Here is a 20,655-nt window from a genome sequence, read left to right as displayed (position 1 = left end):
TAATGGCAACTGTATGATGGAAAAAGCGGTCAAAAGTTTTAAAAGGCAAGGACATAATAAATGCAAAGTTGTAAGAGTCGTCCATAGTCAAAAGAGGCAAGGACAATCACTTTGAAAAAAAAACAAAAAAAAAAGTGAAAATGAGAAAATTCAAAAATATTTTAATGTGAATTATTCTCCCTTTCTAAGCATTGAGGACAATACTTCATTTAAGCTTGGGGGATAAGCATTTACGCTTCTTGTATATATGTTTGTGAGTATAGCTTTGATTAAGCTTGGGGGTGTTAGTTTGTTTTTGTTTGGTGAATACTTGATTGTGATTCTAAGAAGGCGCCTTCTTTACTTCACTATTAGGGATACCACCAATTTTGTAAATTTTAGCCTACCCTCACCCTTTTTGCCCTTACATTACAACAATTGGGAAAGACCTTTTGACCTAGAGGTTGAGTCACATATGGAGGGAGGGCATTATGAGTTAAAGCCTAAGGAAAGGGGATGCAAAGTAAAGATGTTGAGAAACCTCAAATCTATTTATTTTTCCGGTTCCTTCGAGGAGCTATAGAGACCTTCACTAAAAGTAGATTTGAAGCCAATTGGGAGAATGTGCTAAAATGTTATGATGAAAGTGAATCGCGTTTCATTAGTTCTCTATGCTTAGCATATCCTATGTTTCAATCAACCTTAGATATCTTGGAACGTGCACTCCTTACATGTTTAGAAAGATTTGCATTCATTTATGCTTGTACATTTGGAAAAGTCCTTTCATGAACATTTGTATGTTTTTCTTGTATTTTGGTTTCTTCTTCATGCGTTGCCTTGTTTTTATTATTACGAGAGTTATAGGTTAATCTCTTAGGAAACCTTTACTAGAGCATCACTCGTCCTCTCGGGCGATAGGGTTTAAATGGCTTGTCTTTAGTTGCTAAAATTGACCAGGATTCCTATGAAAGTGAGTTAGTGTATATTCTTGTCTCTTCTCTTCTTTTGTTGTATGAATAAGCTCATCATTTCTCCCTTGGTTTTGTTTTTCTCGAGGACGAGCAAAAGGTAAGCTTGGGGGTATTTGATGGGTGTCATAAATGGCACCCATTTGATGAGAATTTAGGTTGTTTTCTTCCTCTTTTCATATCTTTCATGCTCAATAAATGCCTAGTTTTATGCATTTGGTCTTGGCTTTACCTTTCCTCTCTTATTTTGTAGCTTTTGTGCATTTTGCCGGTTTTTCTACTATTTTCTCCTTTATTTGCTCTATTTTTGTGGTTGTAGGCATTGTACGAGGTCCGGGTCTTGATATTGGTGATTTTACTAAGGAGGAAGATGCTTTTGGAGTGTAGGGAATATTTCAAGCATTATCCCAAACTTGAATCCCATTGTGATCATACATTTAATCATGGTGGCGTCCAAAGGGAAGAAAGCTAGAGCAAAAGAGTCGCCAACAAGTGTTAGGAACTTGTAAACCGTTCACATGGTGAAGTTTACACCCCTTAACGATCCAAAAGATCGTTATCTCCAATAGGTCTGGAACCATGACTGGAAAGTTCGAGGATTAAGGTATAAATTTAATCTAAAAGAGAAAGAACCTGCCCTAATAATAGGCCTCTACTTTATTCTTCTCATATTCATGTGCACTTTCTCACTAACATGCAATCAATAAATTTACCCTCATTACTACAAAGTTGGGCTTAAGTAACATCCATTGGTAACACTATACAAATTTCATGATTGTTTGATTTTTAAGTAACACTTATGTAACATTGTGGTATTAGGTAACATTTTTTGTAACACTTTAATGTTAGATAACACTTTATAGTAACACTTTAATATTAGGTAGTACTTGGTTGTAACACTTCAATATATACTAGGTAGAAATTGGTTGTAAAACATAATTTGATAATTTTTTTTTTATTAAAAGACCCTCACAGTTTTACAAGTCATAACTTGCTCTCTTCCTCCCTCGTATTTATCGGTTTCTCCATTAAGCTTTTACTTTCTCTTAAATTTGCACCTCGACACCTCCTTTTCACTGCTACCCCCTTTTTGTTCTCAGTGCTCCTCTGTAGCCCCCGTCCACCGCAGCCTCCTTCGCAACCTGTGCTCTAACCCAAAGACGTATGCAACACTCTGTGGTCCTAGTTGAAGAGATAGCGATGATTGCCACCTCCAAAGACAGCGATTGGCCCCATCTGGCTTCCATTTTCAATGGCTTCCACCTTAAAGTTTGGGTCAGGGTTAGTTTTATTCCCCCTCCCTTCCATTATCAATAGGAATTTATGTTAGTTAAATTTAACTTAATTTGATGTTGAATTTGCCTATTAACATGTTTAATTTCACTATTATCATCCTGAATTTTGCATAAATCTTAATTGCTCGAAGTATTTTGATGAATTTGGGATTTTTGTTTTTTCTTTTTTTGCGATTATTGCTGATTTGATTTACCTTGTAATTTTATCTTTGTTGACTAATCTAACCAATTTAAATTTAAAATTTTCTATTCTTAATTTAATCCTCATAAGCCAGTTATAATCGGAGGAATGGTATTTGATATTCAAGCTATTGCATGTCGCTATTCTTGCTACTGCCAAAACCACCACTCCTAGGATTGCTATTTTTTTTTTTTTAATATTAAGCTATAATCATGGAATCGGGTTAATTATATTTGTTTGAGTTAATTCACATTGTAGCTTCAATTTTGTAAGGCTTTGATGATGTTAGTTGAATTAAGTGATGGCTGAATATCCACATTGATTTATTGAATTTTAATTCTGGAAAATTGAGAAGAATTTCTGATATAATTTCATAAATTATGGACTTATGACTTTTTTGTTATCATTGAAAGATGTCAATTCTCTATCTGATATAAATGGAGTAATGAGATTTTTGCAAACAAGGTTTTTCCTTAGACTCACATTTCATTTTATAGGACATTGATGAATGAAACTTAATGCAAGCAAATCCATATTAGTTAGTTACAAGAGTGGAGTAGGCAAGACAGAGGCTGCAAATATGATTATGCAATAGCTTATCTTTTTGGTTGGTTCATCGTGCCCTTACTTACAGTGGATTGTTGAGAAATAAATTTTGGAGGTAAGAGTTTAAATGTGGATAATTGTTCTGTCTTCATGCCATTAATGTGTAATCACCTCTCACAGTTGAATTCGTAATAAAAACTTTTATGATCAAGGAAAGTAGAAAATAGCATTTAGTTTAACTAATTCAAACAAAGATGACTCCATACTTAAATTACCCCACACCCCCTCCCTTTGAATATAGAGAGCATCACTTACTTGTTTGTTGTATATATGTTTATGACAGGTAAGTACTTCTAGAAATTGTGAATTTTATAGTCTAATTATAGTTCCATGCTTGTCCAGTTGTCCTGGTGTGAGGAATCTTTTACCTTATAACTCCAAATTGATTGTATAGTGGTTGCATACATACCCTGAATTGTACTTATTCTTTATATAGCTCGTTTTCTTTCAAACCTAAACTGTCTTATATTTTGAGCTTTATGAATCATGCTTTTCATTCTAGAATTTCCCATTGTCTGCTTTTTTCTTTTGGTCAAGGGTTTGGATGGACTATGGGCTAGTGAGAATGTTTGAAACGGTGAGTAAAAGAAATTGATTATATTTTCCAAGTTTTAATTTTGTGAGTGTTAAGATGATTATTTGGCTAATTTTTTGCAATTCACTCTTTTTTTTTTTCTTCTGGATTTTGCGTGATTTTATATTTGGATTTAAAGTGTTAGATAAGTTTAGCTTCTACTTCAGTCAGAAAACTCTGTTTTAATACTCTATTTATCTCTTTCTCCTAGCTACATTATCAATTACTTCTAGTCAAGCTCTCGGTTGTACAAGCTAAGGACTAGCAAATTAGCACGATAGTCTACTTTATTGTGAAGTGGTACTTATAAGAGTTATGCAATGACTAAAGTTTGAATGAGTATTTAAGATATGCATTAATTTAGTGCTCGCAAGGCATGTGATTTATCTAAATCTCACTATATTAGTGTGTCTTTCCTGTTCATCTTAGTTATAAGAGCCGCATTTTAGTTTTGTCCATATAATCATCATGTGTAATAGTACTCTAGATAGTAGCTAAATCATATAGGATCACTGTGATGTTGCTAGTTGTTAGAGTTATTGTGGACCCATGAGTCAATAGGTGTCACTATGTTAGTGATACGTTAGGCATTTATCTTGAACTCGTAGCCATCTATAATTAGTATGCCACTAATCATTAAAATCTTATCATGCTAAACACATAGACACTTTTATGGCATGGTATAAAACAAAAGAGTGCATCTAAGCCAAAACCACGTAGAATGCATATTTCAGCTCTTTTGTATAATGTTCACCTGAGCTGAGAGCCTTAGGGTGTACGAGCATGTGAAAAGAAATGAGCATCTCAATAATGTTGGCTGAGCTAAGAGCCTGAGGTTCGTGTCCCTCTCAAAAGTACATTTCATTTACTACTAGACTATTAGTTTATACTTTTTAAAATTCTAATTATATTTACTAATTCTCATCCATGTATGAGCAGGGGAGTGAGATACCATGAGTTAGAGCATTGGAAGTTCAAAAATGATGGAAAGAAATACTTTCGTTATGCTATAGAGCCCAAAAAAAACATGTTTGCATGTATGTAGATGCTAATGTTACTGTTATTGCTGCTATTGGTACTGACGTCTAATGCTGTTATTGATGCTTGTTGCTACTGATGTTTGTTGCTACTACTACCTGTTGGCCTCGTACTGCTGATTAATGTTATTGCAAGTTGCTGCTAGCTGCTGTTACTTCTAGGCAAACAAAAAATTGGTGTTTATGGATTCTTTTTAAATAAATTATGAAAATTTATCAATTCAAATTATTGTCTACTATATGCGTTAATTTCACATTCATATTTGTTGTACATGTTAATATTATTTTTATATTTAAGAAAAAGAAAAAAGTTACATATTAATAATAAATGTTACCTATTAATTAATAAGGTGTAACATTATTTTGTAAAATGTGATACATAATCTCAACTAAAGTGCTACAATATATAAAAAAAAATGAGTGAAAAATGTTACCTAATAATCAATAAGCTGTTACATTTGTTCGAAAAATGATACATAATGTCAGATAAAGTGTTACTATATGATTGAAAAATGTTACCAAGGCAAGTAAGTGTTACCTAAGAAATAAAAAGTAACACTTTAAAAATGATACTAATAATATAAAAAATGTTACATAAGAGGGTTTATAGTATCACTGTTGAAACTGTTACCATGCAACACCTAAAGTATTACATAAGACCTAAGGTAACATGGGCAAAAATATCACCCAATAAAGTGTTACTTATTGTCTAAAATAGCACTTTTACTACTTTATGTAACACATTATAGGTGTTACTTAAGATTAGTTTTGTAATAGTGCCTGTTTAATCTATGTTGGTTGAATGTTAATGAACAAACAAAACTATTATTGGCGATCACTTATATTATAATCAAATTAACCATAAACAAGATTATTAAATAATATCTTATTATGAGTGATTACAAGTACAAATTCCCTTTAAACATGCATAAAAGGCGTGATCAAACAATAACAATAATATATATCAAGCAACATAATAATAATAATCATAATCCAAATCATAATAATCATAATTAAAATAATTATGTTAAAGCATAATAATAGCAAGATCCTAGGCATGACACTAACAAGATTAATAACAAACCCTAGCATGTCACTAAACATTAAAAATCAAAGCTTTAATCCTAACATGATACTAACATGATATTAAGAAACACTGTAGGAAGCATCATAGAAATGATAATTGATATAAGGAACTTATTGTTGTCACCCTAAACATCATACTAAGAAAAGCATCCTAACATGATACTAGGAAAAACATCCCAAACATGATTTCTATATCATAATATCAATTAAGCAATTAAAGCACTTACTTGGATGCCTTATACCTCTTTATAATAACAAAATACACACGTTAGTAACTTCAGGGAAAATATAAAACAAATAATTAAATTAAATAATTGAAATAGAGATTTGGGAAAAAACCCTCAGAAAATATCAACCTTTCACGTCTAGCGAGAAGGCAACTTCGAACTTGACTAGGTGTATCTAGTGCTAATGTATGAGGAAATGTGTTTGTAAAAGACTAGGCTTAGAAAGAAAGAGAGAGAGAGAATAAGCTTCAGCATAGAGAGAGAAAAAAATTAGAGAATTTTGGTTGAGACTTGATGCTAAAAAACGGAGGTCTAAGGACGCTATTTATAACAAAAATCAGTCCGGATTTGTTAAAAAAAAAAATCAGAGTTCGAAGAGGAATAAAACTAGACGATGTCACCGCAATAGCCCCTGTCGCCGCGAGAAAGAGTGCAGCACCGCGCGACAGAGTCTGTCGTCACGTGACATGCTTGTCGTCCGGCGCTGCAAGACGGTTTTTGCGGATTTTGTTTTTATCATATCTTTTTATCCAGAAGTCCAAATAAGGCATATAATATGTTTTTGGAAAGCTCATGAATTCTAATTTTTAACCCTATTGTAAAGAGATTAAAATATTATTTAGATAAAAATATATGGCCGAAATAGTGGAAGGGTGTCAGTTTTGGATAGAGTTTCATATTCCATTCATATCTTTTTCGTTATAGCTCGGAATTAATATTATAATATATCATTGGAAAGATAATTTCAAGATCTATCCAACCATATAATATTTGGATAAAGATTATGAAGCATAAAAATAATACCTGACTGTCTTTGGACATCTTTAAATTCGAATAGAATTAGGATTAAAAAAAAGGAAAGTTTTATTCAATTTCAAACTCTTTGATCTTATGTTTTCAAAAAGGATAATTAAGATCTTTTAGAAACTTATAGAAGCTTTTAATTAATCTTAATTATTTTAGGAGTAGAATTATACCTTTTGGACCCTCCACATGATCATTGGGCCGTAGGTAAAAACTGGTTTGGGCCTAGTTTAGTATATTGGCCATAACTTCCTCATTATTCATCGGAATTGAGCTTATAATATATCGTTGGAAAGGTCTTTTCAAACCTCATCCAACTACACTATTATTGGACCCATATCATGGACCAAACTAAACAAGAATGCACGTTTTTCATAAATAGGGTAAGAAAAGAAATATTTTCAAAAATAGAAAGAAGAGATATTTTAATAAAAAAACATCCTTATCACTAGACTTTTTACAATTTCTCTTTGTTCAATAATCAATGACATGAAAGTTATTCATTACTTGGTTTGGTTTTGGGGAGACACAAATGTGTGTCTGCGGAAGCCTCCACTTTGACTGAGTTTGGAGAAACTTATGTTTTGAAAACAAAAGTCAAAGTATCGATAGGGACGGAGAATGATTCAGAACGTTCTGCGATCCTAAATCATTCTTTTAATGTTGATACCTGCAAACTAGCGTTAGTTAAAACAGATAAAAGAGTTAAGAAACATGTATCTTGCACCGTCTAGCACACGTCTCTGATAGTAACCGATTTGTCGCATTTGATGTTGTGACAACCTTCCACAAGCTTGGGAACGCCATCTTGTTGTTTTGATGTTGTGGTCGTGCTTTGCCGCTGTTGATGTTCACTCGTCTTTGAACAAAAGAGCTTCTTTTGTTTATTATGTCCACGCATCTCTGAACAAAAGATCTTTGAATGATATGCCCACGCGTCTCTGAGTGAAAGAGCTTTTTGATATCTCCACGCGTCTCTGAACAAAAAGCTTTGAATGATATGCCCACGCGTCTCTGAGAAGTTTTTAGGGATGTTTACTCGTCTCTGAACAAAAGAGCTTTGATGATATGTCCACGCGTCTTTTAACAAAAGAGGTGCTGATGAGATGTCCACGTGTCTCTGAACAAAGAGCTTGATGATATGTCCACGCGTCTCTGAACAATATAGCTTGCTGATATGTCCACGCGTCTCTGAACAATATAGCTTTGATGATATGTCCACTCGCCTTTGAACAAAAGAGCTTGAAAGGATTGTCCCTGCGTCTCTGAACAATAGAGCTTTGATGATATGTCCACGCATCTCTTAACAAAAGAGTGTGAAAGGACTGTCCACGCATCTCTGAACAATAGAGCTTTGATACTTGAATGTTTGTTGTGATCATTGGTTGGCTACGAACTGGTGCTTTGCTGAATCATTGTATCCTGTAAAAACCAAAAGATTGACAAAAGACTTTGCTGGTGCTTTTCTTAGGGTTGACCTAAGGCTTGATGTTTTTTTTCTTAGGGTTGACCTAAGGTGATTGACTGTCTTGAGGTTGACTTAAGGTGACTGATTGACTTGAGGGTTACCCAAGGTAAATTGTCACGTGTGACTCATAACTCGTGTGTGGATTGTATTGTGATGTGCTTGACTCAAAATGCAAAAAAGCAAAAAAATTTCGTCATTTTTGTGGAGGGTACAGACTTTCTCCCAAAAAAGAAAGACGCGAAAAAGAATCGAAGTGTTGATGGTGCATGTGGAATAAGCTTAGTCAAATGTTGTGCAAGGATTAATTCATCCAAGGGTATCTCAATTGTTGACTCCATGATGAAAGTATTTGGGTAACTTAGACACGGAGGTTAAGCACTTCGTATTTTGTGATGCAATGATGAATGACGAGTGATTTTTTTATGACGAAGTATGCTTCAATGTTGGGATAATATTTCATAAGAAAGGGTTCCTTAGGGAAAGACTATTTGATCATGTATCTGTGCACTGTGTGAAAGTGACACTAAGGTTAGGCCGCAAGAGCTAAGTGTGTGGGAAAATATTATTTCAAGAAGAATCAAATGATGGTGACTATTTAGGCTAGGTAAATTAATAATGTAGGGATCAAGCCCCCAAGTCTAGCTCTAAGTGGATAGGGATAAGCATAGGAGATTCCTAGATATGATCAATTATGAATGTAAATATGAATGTATTTTTATTACAGTCGCACCTTGATGTGAGGTTGCCTACGTATTCGTTCGGAATCAGGCCGAACGTAGCTCTAGCCGAACCTTGCACAAGTGTGTGCATACCTCAAAGAGTTCTTTTAAGGGTGGTTAGGCTAAGGTTTGAAGAAGAAGGGGATAAAGGCTCAAGACCCTCGATAAGCCCCCAAGGTGTGAAACCTTGCATTTGAATCTCTTTTTTAGCTCTCTTTTGCTTAAGCATTTATTTTATTTTATAAGTGTGGGTCATCCCGATCATGCAGTCTATTACTCACTTGGCATTCATGTTTCTCAGGCACGGTACCGAGCACTCGATAAGAGACGCAATCTGAGACGTGTTCTTATCAAAGACATGTTCATGTCAATGACATTGGAACACTTGCCCTTTTGTACACTGTTATTATATTTTTTTATTGCTTATTTTTTTTCTATTTTAATCTTTTGAAGTCACTCAAGCTTTTTGTGAAATTTAAAATTGCATAAGTTGCACACCATCCCATCGCTAGATATGGGTTGAAAAATAAAAAGGTCTATCGTTAGACGAGCCTCAAAGTGGTTTATCAAAAAAGGATTGCATATTTGAAGGATGAAAGGTGATATAATGTGGCTACAAGGGTTGCCTCAAATCATTTGTATACCTTGTTCTTAGTTCGACTATATTTTTTTTTTTTTTTTTTTTTTTTGCAATGCAATGATCATATGTAATGAAATAAATGCTCATTTTATTTAAAAAGTGAAGGGTAAAAATCAAACTCTAAGAAATAAATTCAAGGAGGATGAAGGGTGCCTATGCTAGATTTATTGGGGAAAGGGTTTGAAAAAAAAAAAGAAGAAGAAGAAGAAAGCATGAAATATTGGTGAGAAGCTTGCCTTGTGCATTTGTTTCATCATTACCTCATTTTTTTTTTTTTGTCAATCACGTGACTCAAACTTGATTCAACATGCATGGAAGGAGGAAGGTAGGAAGAATGAAGATTGTGATATGGAGAAAGCATGTAGAGAATGGAAAGATAATGTAGATGGAGAGATATGAAAAAATTAGGAATAGAATGTACCCCCAACTCAAATGACAGAAAAAACCGACTCATACATGAACCTAAGACATGGTCTTGGTGACATATACACAAAGTGTGTGCTACGACTAGTGAGTGTAGGTGACATGTTAAGACTCGTGTCATGAACATGTGGCTAGACTATGTGACTAGACTCAAGTAAAGACTAAGTTAAGACTTCATGTATATGCACTAAACTGGACAGGTTGTAGTATTTTAGTCATAACTTTTTATCTGTGACTTTGATAGGGACGAAATCAATGCCACATTAAAGATAAAACTTGGGGCTACAGATCCATAGGTGTTACTACTCTTAGTTATTCCTAGAACTCCGGCTATGACCAAAACAAGTTGACGCTTGTACAGTATACGAGAATAAAAATCCGGGTTGACTCAAAGGAACTATGACTCGATTTTAGACATATTTATTAGTTCAAATTCATTAAGATATTAATTAAACAAAGTCCTTTAGTCTTTGGTTAGTTTATTTAAGCATTTCATAATTACTAGTTAAACCAAACGATTAGTTTAATCACATGTAAGTACGCACCAGCAAATAATGCACAAGTAGTCAAGTAGTCACAACATGATGCAATAAGTTTGCAACCTAACCATGGCTCTACTTATCTAAAGTTCAAGATATGGGTTAGTCAAAGAGGGTCCATGGCTATGATTCCGGATGCACCGCGCGGAAGCCTTACCTTTGGAAGGATTGGTGCGTGTGGATGGGACCCCGCGAGTTAAACTCTCTTCCATGGTTTGGTGAATTCAACATTCTCGGATGTACCCTTTGTTGCTTAGAGCGTTCAATCAGGTAGATGGAGCATGAATTCATAGAGGGTTATGTTCATATGTAGAACACATATGGTTTTCATAAAAGTGAGAAAAACTCAATTAGGAAGTAGAATCGAGCCTACAGTGCTAGAACTTGTCGAAATTAGAACTCATATTTCTGGCTCGATATTGGAAAAACACAGCGCCAACCAACAGAGACTATCGCCGTAATATAGCCATGTCGCTTGGCGAAAGAATTGTCGCTCGGTGATAGAGCCATATCTTTGGCGAATGGCTTTGTTTGCTAGACGCCATTTCCTACATGCCTCATCAGCTTTCTGTGTTCGTAAAATTTTCCATTTTTTCGCAGCATTATTTCGGTTCTAGTTGTGAAAGATGTTCCTCAAATTTCCTACATGTAAAAATCCTATGTTTTTTACTCATTACTGATGGTCTTTAAATTGAGATCCTTTTTTATGCATATGACAATAATGTTAATCAAAATTACGCACATGAAATACTTAGAACTTTTTGAGTCTCATGCACTCATTCTAAATAATTGCCAAAATAAATTTTAGCAATTAAAATAGAAATCCGCCTCAGTGGAGTCGCCAAAAACAGTAGGGAATATTTCAATCATTACCCCAAACTTGAACCCCACTGTGATCATACATTTAAGCATGGTGGCGTCCAAAGGGAAGGAAGCTAGAGCAAAAGAGTCGCCAACAAGTTCTAGGAACTTGTAAACCATTCACATGGTGAAGGTTACACCCCTTAACGATCCAAGAGATTGTTAACTCCAATAGGTCTTGAACCATGACTGGAAGTTCGGAGATGAAGGTATAAATCCAATCTAAAAGAGAAAGAACCTACCCTAATAATAGGCCTCTACTTTATTCTTCTCGTATTCATGTGCGCTTTCTGACTAACATGCAATCAATAGGTTTACCCTAAACCTGTTTAATCTATGTTGGTTGAATATTAGTGCACAAACAATACTATTATTGGCGTTCACTTGAATTATAATCAAATTAACCCTAAACAAGATTATTAAATATCTTTTAAAGAGTGATTACAAGTACAAATTCCATTTAAACATGCATCAAAGGCGTGATCAAGCAATAACAATAAATATATATCAAGCAACATAATAATAATAATCATAATCCAAATCATAATAGTCATAATTAAAATAATCATGTTAAAGCGTTATAATAGCAAAATCCTAGGCATGATACTAACAAGATTAATAACAAACCCTAGCATGTCACTAAACATTAAATATCAAAGCTTTAATCCTAACATGATACTAACATGATATTAAGAAAGACAGTAGGAAGCATCATAGAAATGATAATTGATATAAGGAACTTATTGTTGTCACCCTAAACATTATACTAAGAAAAGCATCCTAACATGATACTAGGAAAAACATCCTAAATATGATTTCTATATCATAATATCAATTAAGCAATTAAAGCACTTACTTGGATGTCTCGTACCTCTTTCTATTAACAAAATACACACGTTAGTAACTTCAAGGAAAATATAAAACAAACAATAAAATTAAATAATTGAAATGAAGATTTGGGAACAAACCCTCAGAAATTATCAACCTTTCACGTCTAGAGGAAAGGCAACTTCGAACTTGGCTAGGTGTATCTAGTGCTAATGTATGAGTAATTGTGTTTTTAAAAGGTTAGGCTTAGAAAGTGGGAGAGAAAGAATAAGTTTTAGCTTAGAGAGAGAAGAGAATTAGAGAGTTTTGGTTGAGAGTTGATGCTTAAAAATGAGGTCTAAGGAAGCTATTTATAACGAAAATTAGTCCGGATTTGATAAAAAAAATAATCAGAGTTCGAAGAGCAATAAAAATCGACGCTGTCGCCGCAATAGCCCCTGTTGCCGCACGAAATAGTGCAGCGCTGCGCGACAGAGTATGTCGCCACGCGATAGGCCTGTCGTGTGGCGCTGCAAGACAGTTTTTATGGATTTTGTTTTTATCATATCTTTTGATCCAAAAGTCTAAATAAGGCATATAATATGTCGTTGGAAAGATCTTGAATTCTACTTTCCAACCCAATTGGAATAAGATTAAAATCCTTTGTAGAAAAAATATATAGCCGAAATAGTGAAAGGGTGTCAGTTTTGGATAGAGTTTAATATTCCATTCATATCTTTTTCGTTATAGCTCGGAATTAATATTATAATATATCATTGGAAAGATAATTTCAAGATCTATCCAACCATATAATATTTGGATAAAGATTATGAGGCACAAAAATAATATCTGACTGTCTTTGAACATCTTTAAATTCAAATAGAATTAGGATTTAAAAAAAAAGGAAAGTTTTATTCAAATTCAAACTCTTTGATCTTTTCTTTTCAAAAAGGATAATTAAGATCTTTTAGAAACTTATAGAATCTTCTAATTAATCCTAATTAGTTTAGGAGTAGAATTATACCTTTGGACCCTCCACATGATCATTGGGCCGTAGGTAAAAACCGGTTTGGGCCATTTAGTATTTTGGCCATAATTTCCTCATTATTCATCGGAATTGGGCTTATAATATATCGTTGGAAAGGTCTTTTTAAACCCCATCTAACCACACTATTATTGGACCCATATTATGGACCAAACTAAACTGGAACTCACGTTTTTCAAAAATAGGGTAAGAAAAGAAATATTTTCAAAAACAGAAAGAAGAGATATTTTAATAAAAAAACATCCTCGTCACTAGACTTTTTACACTTTCTCTTTGTTCGATAATCAATGACATGAAAGGTATTCATTACTGGGTTTTGTTTTGGGGAGACAAAAATGGGTGTCTACATGGATCAACTCATGGAAATTGGAAATTTCAAGATGCAAAGAAGTGGATTCTCCAAGTTCTAGCTTTTGCGCTCTCAAGCCGTGCTCTTATGGATATGGGGTGATGAACATACTAGCAAGTGCTTTTTTGGACTTCCACTCTTAGTGTTCATCATCATCATATTGCGTGTTCACTCAAAGACCTTAGCGAACCCACGAAGCCACGAGAAAAATCAAAGAAACCCAAAGGAGCACGGGCGCACGGAACAGTGGCGCGGCCGCGCCCCTCAGGGTCCCTGTTTCGGTCGTCTTCGTTTTGAGCCTCCTATAAATACCTATTTGTAACCTGATTTTTATAAGGAGATTTAGATTGAATTTAGATCATAATTTTAGCTTAGTTGAGAGCTTTTCTCTCTATTTTTAGGGTTAGTTTAGGAGTAGATTTTAGAGAGAGAAATTGAGGAATTTCAATGGTGATTGAGAGATTGAAGATTCAATGGTGACAATTGTGTTGAAGATCTTCTCTATTATCAATGAGCATTTCTAACTCTATCTCATTTTATTTCTTTGTTTAATATTCTTGTTAGTTTGAATTGATTTCGATGTTTGATGCTTCATTAGTGTAGTTGTTCTTCATATATTGTTGATTCTTGATTTCTTTAGTTGTTAGTTGATTAGATGATGATGTGTTTGCTAGGGATTGGGTGAAACTTGTATGATTGCTTGATTGTGCTTAATTTGGGGATTATGTTGATTAATTATTGAGATTAAAGTGATTAATGGAAATTTGCATGTGTGTAATTCGATTAGGCCTTGAGAATTATGCTAGATTGCATTGTGAGTCTACATTGATACATACCATTGATTTGTAGCTTATAATTGTCGATTGAGTTTGATTTGTGACGTTCTTAGTTAGTGTCTCTCGTAGTTGGCACTATTTAGACCTCTAGGAGATAGCTTGTTGAGCTCTTTTGATTGTGTTTGCCATTAGTCTTCGCAACCATTGATTTGCATATTGTTCCCGAGTTGCTACAATTGTCATGATTACTTGTTGATCCTGTTCCTAGTGCTTTATTTGTTTGGTTTCTTTGTTTGGTAGTTGGTTAATGTTCTCTCTTTATCTTTGTCTTTGACCTAGCTTAGGCAAATAATTGAGAGCGCTTGAACATTACGTTCCTTTGGGTTCGACCCTTGACTTGCATCCATACTAGTATTTAGGTTGGTTAAGCGTTTATAAATTTAGTTTGACCGAGGGAGCGAGGATTAGTTTCAACGACCTAGTTCACCCCTCGTCAACTGCCATGTTATCATTATCATGTAAGACTTCAAAATTAAAAAAATAAACCTCTTGCTAAATAATTTGAAATTATTAAAAGTTACACAACAATGTCATGCAAATAACAATCTTTGATATACCTATTATGCTTCATATAATTCTATGACTGATTCAATGTCGGTTATTGAACATATTTGTCAACTACTATTATTGTTCAGCTAGTAATTTCCTATAAACAACTGCTGGTACTTAAGCAATTTTGACACAGAGTGAATATGTCAACATAGCAGAAGAGTAATGCATATAAGACATACAAAGACCTTATTGCTGAATAATTTCCAGTCCTAGATAACTGTTGAAAAGGAAGCACTGATCAAGCCAAATAGAGCAATGGGAGAGCAAGCAACATCTTTATTTTAAACAAAGAGTGTGGGCATCAAACTACCAGAAATGACCAGAAACATGTAGATGATCCAAGTCCTTGTTGTAGATAAGATATCAAGAGCATGAACGTGTCTGATTTCCAGACCATTTAGGGAATTCTAAATAAGGGAAAAAGGCTTTTTACATGATCCATATTTTTGTTTAAAATTAATCCCTATGTAGATAGCTCTAAAGACATTGATGAACAAATGAAATATACTAGCATGAAGAAAATAGGAGGTGAAAAGGCGTTGTACTAATTATTGTTATTATGACTCAAAATTATTATACACTATTTTACCTATAAAAAAAATTATGAATAAATAACATCATATTATCACGAGCAAAACAATACACTGCAAAAAAAAAAAAAACAAAAAAACAAAAAAACAAAAAAAAAAAAAAGACATGACATAAACCTACCTAATAGACAAAAGTATCCCCTTGAACTAACAACCATATTACTTCTTCTTGTGTAACATGTTTACTTGCTCTTCACATTTTTGTAAAATGTCACGCATAACAATCCATGATGACTTTAGCAAACCCTACACAACATAAAATTCATCGCATAATTGAATGCTTTCCACAAGGAAAACTAATGTTTACAAAGTCAATAAGGCAATTAAAAGTCTACAAACCGCATTGAGAGCAATATCACCAACAATTCCTGTTTCCATTTCACCACTTTTAGGTTGAAGCTTTGGCGCATGTACCTATATGCAGTGATTCCATAAGCATTCAAGCAGCATAAAAACAGATAAACTATATATGGAATGCAAAGCATTTATAGGGACTGTAAAGAACAAACATTCAAGAACATAGCATTACTCATTTTAATATACTAGAAAGACTAAGACACACAATAAACTAACATTTAAATTTTGTAAGTACATATATACATGAATGATTGATATTTTGAATCACATATTATAGAAAATTACTGATGCATCAAGGGAAAAATTTCTGTAGAGATATGGTAAGATAAATTTCTCAACAAGCTATAATACCACCACCATATAGAATTCTTATACCCACAAAAAGGTGGTAGAAGAAACTTTCTCAATCAATCGATGATAGCTCAATTGCAGCATCTTTGAGGCTAACCTTTTTCAAATCATTTTCTACCAGGAATAATGCATTTTTATGACAATACTTCCTACCATAACAACTACCATTCAGATATAATATAAGTCGCCAATCATTATTATCATTCCTGAAGTTCGCACAACACAACAATATTTCCTGCTACAAGTAAGATGAATCAGCTGTTAACAAATTAGGAATTGAGAATTAAAATAGAAACTCATAAAGTAAATACACACAATAAGCTAGATTAACAATCTACAGACAACATTTTGCTGTTAGAAATAACTAAACAGACAATGAAAGAACACCTTCATCGTCATATCCCAAGAAGATTTACTATTGGGAAAAAAGTCCAGAACAACTTTGTAAGCAAGATTGACATGGCAATTGCTGCCAAAACTCCAACAGGCTCTTTAGCAGAAAACAAACTCTAGAATGACAACCTTGCAATCCCATATCCAAATTGAATGATAGAATTACTGTTGATATTTCCAACGGTGCCATCATAGCAAATGACAACATCTCTATGAATTATCACCAAATTACAAACATTAACCCTAGAGTCAAAATCACTCTAAAACCAACAATGTAACAACCAAATTGGTCACAATGCTGAAAATTTCAATATCCAATTTTCTGCCTAATCATCTGAGATGTATCCTATATAAGTTCAACCCTTAAAGTTCCATTATCAATCTTAATTTGGTAGTACACTCACAAATACAGTCTCCTAACGACCAAGTTTGCCAAAAATGATAACTTTAGCAGATTGATCATTTCCCTTTTTAGCATTTCCTGTTACATCCTTTCCAACAATATTGCCAATGCAGCTTACATAGGAATCACTAAGCACTACACATTTGATTTACATGAATAAACTTCATAAAGTAACCTTAAAAATTAAATTTACAAACAGTTTAGACATTATACTTATTTTATAAGCTATTCTCATTTTCATTATTATGTACATTGTAGATAAAGCTGAAAAATGTGACAAGATAATGATACACCAAGAGCATTGTCATAGTAAATATGCAGTTTCCAGGGCCTCGTATTGTTGCTCGAGAGGGTGAATGACTCAATAATAAAGTTATCAACCATGTCCAAAACAATATTACCATCCATTGGTATCCTTTCGTCTACAAGTTTTATATAATTATTTGAAATGACATCAAAACAATTTCAAATTAATGTGTGAATATGTACACAAGCATGGGATCAGGTAGCTCCGAAGTGGATGGGCAGATGGACCAGCATATATAACACAATGTCCCATACAAATATGACAGACTTATGTATACAATTTAACCATTGTTGGTCAAAGGGGCACCCTATGGTGGCATGCCCACATTTCTTGGCTAAGATCAACTCTTCATGGATCAATCATTTTTCTCCCCAAGTGTGGCGTTCCATACTCATTTTCCCAGCCCTATACGGAAGTTCCTCTTATCTTTGGTAATGCTTCCATCTCTACTGTAAGCTACATTTCAATATTAAACATTGTATAGAATGACTAAAAATAAATTATTGTGTGGAATTAATCAAATTTTATGTGACCTACCAGGAGAATGGTGGTATGCAGACATTGAGGCAGCTATTAACCAAGCGACAAAAACGGGGTGTGGTCCAAATGTATCAGATGCCTACACCATCAATGGTCTTTCTATAGTATTATACAATTGCTCAGCTAAAAATATATGCAAGGAAAATTTAACTTTGTCTTGACTTATTCAACTGAATATATAAAATGTGACTGATCACAAAAGTTTATGTGCAGAAACCTTCAACCTGACAAAACTTATCTCCTAAGGCTGGTTAATGCTACAATCAATGATGATCTCTTGTTTAGCATTGCCAACCACATTTTCACAACAGTTTATGTCTATGCTATCTATGTTAAGCCCTTTGAATCGGATACAATTATCATAAGTCCTAGGCAAATTACCAATGTCCTCCTCAAGACAAGGCCTCATTACCCTTGTGCTACCTTCCACGACAACTTTGGCAACTCTACTGTTGTCGGAATCCTTGAATACCACCAACCAAAGCTATGAACCTCAATAAAAAAAAAGGTTCCTCTCTTCAAGCCCACCCTTCCAGCACATAATGACACTTCTTTTGTAACCAAATTCACCAAAAAACTTAGAAGCCTAGCAAATGTCAAATATCCGACCAATGTACCAAACAGTGTTCACAAGCACTTCTTCTTCACAGTGGGGTTAGGAACAAATCCATGTCTCAAAACCCACACATGTCAAGGCCCAACTAATAGCACCATGTTCATAGCTGCTATTAACAATGTATCTTTTGTCATGCCTACAAAAGGTCTCCTATAATCACACTTCCTCTGACAATCGAATAGGGTTTTCACCACTAATCTTCCCACCGCTCCACCTAATAACATGAATGTAATAGACGGGACAAAGGTGGTATCAGTTCCATTGAACACCAATGTTGAGCTGGTTCTGCAAAGCACCAGCAATCTTGGGGTAGAGAGCCACCCACTTCACCTTCATGAGTATAACTTCTCTGTAGTTGAACAAGGATTTAAAACTTGGATCCTAACGAAGTACAACCTTGTTGAACCTATAGAAAGAAACAATGTTAGAGTGCCTCTAGGAGGGTGGGTTTCCATTCGTTTCCTTGTAGATAATCCATGTACGCTACATCCGTTTTTAAGATAATTACAAAAATTAATCACTGCAAGAATTTTAAAGGTAACGAAAACTAATAGTAACTTTTGTGATTTACCTAATCTAATCCGGGGCTACACACCCATAGGTTACATGGCATGTAACACATCCTAGAACTACGGCTATGACCAAAATAAGTTGAAGCTTGTGCAAGATACGGGAATAAAATCCGAGTTGAACCAAAGGAACTATGACTCGAGATTGGACATATTTATTAGTTCAAATTAATTAATTAATTGAGAAAATTCCTTTTTAGTCATTGGTTAGTTTATTTAAGCTTTATTTATGAACACAAGTCAACACAAATGGTTAGTTTAATCACATATAAATATGCACAAGCAATAGATGAACAAATAGTTAAGTAGTCACAACTTGATGCAATGAGTTTGTAACCTAACCATGGCTCTAGATCTCTAAAGTTCAAGGATTATGGTGGTCAAAGAGGGTCCATGTTTATTATAAAGCATATTTTAAGCATTACCCCATACTTGAACCTCACTGTGATCATACACTTAAGCATGGTGGCGTTCAAAGGGAAGGAAGCTAGAGCAAAAGAGTCGTCAACAGGTTTTAGGAACTTGTAAACAGTTCACAGGGTGAAGGTTACACCCCTTAACGATCCAAGAAATAGTTAACTCCAATAAGTCTGGGCCAAGACTGGAAGTTCGGGGATAAAGGTACAAATCCCATCTAAAAGAAACTAAACCTTCCCTAATAATAAACTTGTACTTTATTCTTCTCATATTCATGTGCGCTTTCTGACTAACATGCAATTAATACATTTACCTAAACCTGTTTGTCTATGTTAGTTGAATATTAATGCACAAATTAAACTATTATTGGTGATCACTTGAATTATAATCAAATTAACCTAAACAAGATTATTAATTATCTTATTAAGCGTGATTACAAGTACAAATTCCCTTTAAACATGCATAAAAGGCGTGATCAAGCAATAACAAATAAATATCAAGCAACATAATAATAATAATAATAATAATAATAATAATAATAATAATAATTATAATAATAATTATAATAATAATAATAATAATAATAATAATAATAATAATAATAATAATAATAATAATAATAATAATAATAATAACCACAATTAATTTAATCATGTTGAAGCATAATAATAGCAAGAACCTAGACATGATACTAACAAGATTAATATCCAACCCTAACATATCACTGAACAATAAAGACCAAAGCTTTATCCCTAACATGATACTAACATAATATTAAGAAAGAAATAGGAAGCATTATTTTAATCATGCTTGATATTAGAAATTTTAGTTATTACCCTAAACATGATACTAGGAAGCAAAACACCCTAACATGATACTAGGGATTAATGAAATAATCTGCGCATGATTTCTATATCAAAAGATCAACAAAGTAATTACGTTACTTACTTGGATGTCTCGTATCTTTTTCTAATAACAAAATACACACGTTAGTAACTTCAAGGAAAATATAAAATCAAAACAATTAAATTAAATAATTGAAATAGGAATTTGGGACCAAACCCTCAGAAATATCAAACCTTTCACGTCTAGGGCGAAGGCAACTTCAAACTTGGC

At 33.8% G+C, this 20,655-nt stretch overlaps 1 long non-coding RNA gene and 1 pseudogene across 1 annotated transcript; both read left to right on the top strand.

Moving 5' to 3' along the window:
• Positions 1–1,765: 1,765 nt before the first annotated feature.
• Positions 1,766–4,785, top strand: LOC110728754. The gene is made up of 2 exons (XR_002512764.1): positions 1,766–2,228; positions 2,921–4,785. It is a non-coding gene; the product is annotated as an uncharacterized LOC110728754 (long non-coding RNA).
• Positions 4,786–13,594: 8,809 nt separating this feature from the next.
• LOC110728716 lies at positions 13,595–19,057 on the top strand (annotated as a pseudogene).
• Positions 19,058–20,655: the final 1,598 nt, after the last annotated feature.

This window comes from Chenopodium quinoa, unplaced genomic scaffold, assembly GCF_001683475.1.
Source record: "Chenopodium quinoa cultivar QQ74 unplaced genomic scaffold, ASM168347v1, whole genome shotgun sequence".
Taxonomy (NCBI): domain Eukaryota; kingdom Viridiplantae; phylum Streptophyta; class Magnoliopsida; order Caryophyllales; family Amaranthaceae; genus Chenopodium; species Chenopodium quinoa.
This window is presented reverse-complemented; position numbering and strand designations above follow the sequence as displayed.